Below are 4433 nucleotides of genomic sequence, written 5' to 3' on the forward strand. Positions count from 1 at the left end.
CCCTCCCTCCCATCTCCTCCTCCCTCCCTCCCATCTCATCCCTCCCTCCCATCTCCTCCTCTTTCCTCTCTGCTGTTCCTCCTCCCAGATGAATGAGTCTCTTTAATCTGGACTCGTTTTTCTAACCCCTCTCCATCTTCCTCCCTTCCTCATCTCCTCTTCCTCTCTCTCCCTGTTTCACCTCTTTCCTGGTCTCCTTCCCTCCCCTTCTGCCCTTTCTCCCTCCCTCCTCCTCCCTCCCTATTCCCCTTCCCCCAATGCTTTCTTTTCTCCCCATCTCCTCCCCCTCCATAACCAGCCCCCACTCATATAGCAAGTTAGTAGGTCTCATCAATTAGAGCTTTGTCTAATTGTGGTTCTCAAACTTTTTGGTCCTAGGATCCCTATACACTTTCTTTTTTTAATTATTTATTTATTTATTCATTTTTGAGATGGTGTTTCACTCTTGTTGCCCAGGCGGAGTGCAATGGCACAATCTCAGCTCACTGCAACCTCTGCCTCCCAGGTTCATGTGATTGTCCTGCCTCAGCCTCCCATGTAGCTGGGATTATAGGCATGCACCACCATTCCTGGCTAATTTTGTATTTTTAGCAGAGATGGGGTTTTTCTGTGTTGGTCAGGCTGGTCTCAAACTCCCAACCTCAGGTGATCCGCCCATCTCAGCCTCCCAAAGTGCTGGGATTACAGGCATGGGCCACTGCACCCGGCCTACACTCTTAAGAGTTATTGAGGACCCCAAATAACTTTTGTTCATTGTGGATTGTATCTATCCATATTTCTCATATTAGAAATTAAGACTGAGAAAAGTTGTAAAACACAAGATGCACACGTTCCGTTAGCCATCAAGGTGATGCTTTCACCCATGCCTGTAGTCTCTGGAAAAACTCCTAAGAGAATGAAAATTAAAAAGCCACCTATACAAAAAATATATATATCATCATTATTATGAAAATAGTTTTGGCCTTGAGGACCCCCTGAGAGGGTCTCAGGGACCCATGGGGCTCTGGATCACGCTTTGAGAACAGCTGATCTGGACTTACGATCCCTTTTCCAGCCCCTCTGTGTGAGACCTCCCAGAGGCTATTAAGGGCCTTGAAGGAGCTTGGGAAAGAAAGAGGTGACAGCATGGTTGAGGAGAGCCACCCTAGGGAAGGTCTTTGGAAGAGGCTTTGGGGCAGCCCGGGTGGGTGGAGGAAGTCCCAGAGAGGCACTTGGGAGGGCTAGAGACCAGCTGAGGCCCGTGACCCTCCATTTCAAAGAGGACGCCTAGGAGCCTGGGGAAAGCACAGTGGGTGTGGTAGGAGACTGACTGGGGTTGGGGCCATTCCCAGGCCTGGGGGAGCTGACTGGGGATTTGTAGATCTTCATTTCCCAAAGTTGCCTGCTGAGAAGAAGCGTCCCAGCACGGCAGGTCCAGGCCCTGCTTCTTCAGGGCCTCACCCTGAGATCTGGACCAGGTGGGCCCAAGGTGGGCCAGGAGATACAAGGCGAAGGCCCACTGGGGAGGCCGCAGGTGAATCTGGTCTCTGTAGATCCCTTGTGAGGATTCGATGCTAAACCACACGCCCTCTCATCCGTGACCAGCGAGAACTGGGTCACTCTTCAGGGCATGCCACAGACTCCTGCTTCTAGACGGGGCTTGGCTGGAGCCAGACTGGCCTTCAGGATTGTTCAGTCTCCACAGGGGAATCTGGCCTCCCGTGGGCTGCCACAGGGCCAATCCCAGTGAAAGAAATAAAATGATTGGATATGTTTATGTTATTAGGAAAAGGATGCAGCAGCGGGTGGGAGGAGTTAATGGAATCACATTTGCAGCAACATAGTTGTCTAGTGTGCAGCTGCACTGTAGGGTGACTGTCGCTAACAATAATTTATTGTGTATTTTCAAGTAGCTACAAGAGAGAATTTTGAATGTTCCTGTCACCTGAATAACAAAGACAGGCTCTCATCCAAAAGAAAAAGATACTTAATCAAAAGTAGGGCATTGCAACGGGAATATGCGCTCCATAGTAAACTGTGTGCATATTCCAGGAGGTAAAGAAAGACAAAGGTTTTTAAAGGAAAAAATGAGGTTTTAAAATAATTATCCTTGGCTACGAATATCAGTAACAAAGGTCACAGCAGTCCGAGGTTGGACAGGCAGTTGTCCTTGTAGAAGTAATTTTTGTGTGAGGTTGCGGCAGCCTGTGGGCAACATTGTAATTTTTACAGGATCTTTTGTGATCATTTTTGGTATTAGGCATACAAGCATAAGAATCCCCTCTTCATGGCCTCCCCAGCTCTATTTGTTACCGTTTTTTTTTTTAAAACACTAGTGACTCCATTTGAATTCTAACGACTTTCACATTCCCAACACAAAGATATGATAAATGTTTAAGGGATTAATATGCTAATTACCCTGATCATTACACACTGTATACATGTTTCAAAATATCACACTGTATACCATAAATATGTACAATTATGTGTCAGTTAAAAATAATTATTTTTAATAATAGAACCAGAAAAAAAGATGCAGACCCTCTAATAAGGAGATGGGATCAGGAATGATTCCATGGTTAATTTAACCCACATAAACAACTAATCAATTATGGTATGAGCGTTTATGTAAAGACTGTGGCAACAGGAAATGCCTTTCTTTGAACGCAGGATTATCTAACCAGCACACCAATGGTGAAAGATTAACTTTGTCGGAAACCAGGAACCATGAAGCAGAGGTCACTGTTTCCATCCTGCGTGTTTTCCACTGTAATCGGCAGCCTCCCACTGAGTTTATACCCAAGAGAAATGAAAACATATGTCCACGCAGAAATTTGAATACAAATGTTCATAGCATTATTCATAATAGCCCAAAGTGGAAACAACCCAAATGTTCAACAGTGGATGAATTGATGAACAAAATATGTATCCACACAATGAATAAAAAGAAAGTGCTGATGCATGCTCCAACACGGATGAACCGTGAAAATACTGTGATGGGGAAAGAGACCAGAGACAAAGGGCCACGTGTTGTAGGATTCCATGTGTATGAAGTGTCCTAATAAGCAAACTCATAAAGACAAAAAGCAGATCAGTGGTCACTTAGGGCTAGGGTGAGGAGTGGCCGTTAGCGGGCACTGAGTTTCTTTGGGGGTAATGGAATTAGATGGTGGTGACTGCACAATTCTGTGAGTATACTAAAAACCAGTGGATTGTAAGAGGGTGGATTTTATGATATATGAATTATACCTCAAAGCTGTTACTTAAAACATGTGGAAAATAATAAGCAGTCACTTGCTATTCTCAATAAAACAGACCACATAGGTAAGACCGATAGTGTCACATTTTGGTTTTGGCTGAGAATGGGGCAAGTGAGCATAGTCACCCTTGTTGGTTCATAAAAATAAAAGTTTATCTGGAATGACAGCCTTTTACCATGTGCCAGGTACTGTACTGTGCACTTGGCATATACCAATTCATGTAGTCCTTGTGCCAGCTCCATGATACAGACATTTCATTATCTCCACTTTTTAGATGGGGAAATTGAGGTTAGGAGAGTTGAATAACTTGCCCATAACTGCACAGCTTCCAAGTTGCAGAGACAGAATTTTCACCAAGTTGTCTTGCAAACTCCTCGTGTGGATTGGAAATTCTGTATTAAGGTTAATTTATTCATTTGTTGTTTAGTTCTATTCATAATTATTGAGTTACCAATGGCAGTGTCAGAGGATTTACCATTTAGCCCAAAGCTACTCTAAGAAAAAAAATGTTCTTGCTGCTAATGTACAAAAAGGTAAAACCGTGACTCTTGCAAATAAAACATGAACATGTATCCAAGCTTTTATTTAACTCACTGATAGAGGGAACCAGTAAGATGTCAAAAACAGTTCAAATGGGAATTTGATGTACAGAAATTTATATTCTAACAAAATTTGTGTGGTTCACTGTAAGGAAACATTTGCTTTGGCAGATTAGGCACGAAGCAGTTGCACCAGCCAGCTTAGCCTTTGGAGGGAGAATTCATGTTATTGGACCCACACATATCCTCTGTCCCTGCTGCCAGGAGCTCTCAGTTCATCGGCACATTGAGCAGACACCACAGCAGCTGCATAGAGAGGCTGGCTGACAGCCACAGAGCATGCAACTCTGTCCATCTGATTCTGAGTCTCCTCTGCAGTGGATGCCCTTCAATGGGCATTCACTTGAGATGCAAGTATCTTCAGTCCGTGCCCATTCAGAGGGGTTCAGCTACATATCTCTTTCCAAGATTTTCTTGTCACTAGTCATCCAGTCCTGTTCTTTTTAAGCCCCTGACCATCCAGCCTGACCATCTAGTCAAACCAGCGACTGTCCATGAATCAATGTAGGCGTGTACTCTGGCCATCTCTCACTCCAGACATAGACAACCTTGAATTTCTGCCCACTGGAAGGATTCTCCTTCACCACTGTCCTTC

General features: G+C 44.4%; 1 long non-coding RNA gene across 1 annotated transcript in view; it reads left to right on the forward strand.

The window, feature by feature from the left end:
* Positions 1 to 3816, forward strand: part of LOC108286652 — a 6243-nt gene extending 2427 nt beyond the window's left edge. Inside the window, exon 2 of the long non-coding RNA XR_001818012.2 lies at positions 2499 to 3816. This is a non-coding gene — a long non-coding RNA (uncharacterized LOC108286652). The remainder of the gene's footprint in view (positions 1 to 2498) is intronic.
* The last annotated feature ends 617 nt before the right edge of the window (positions 3817 to 4433 follow it).

Source organism: Cebus imitator, unplaced genomic scaffold (assembly GCF_001604975.1).
Source record: "Cebus imitator isolate Cc_AM_T3 unplaced genomic scaffold, Cebus_imitator-1.0 Scaffold325, whole genome shotgun sequence".
NCBI classification, from domain to species: Eukaryota; Metazoa; Chordata; class Mammalia; order Primates; family Cebidae; genus Cebus; species Cebus imitator.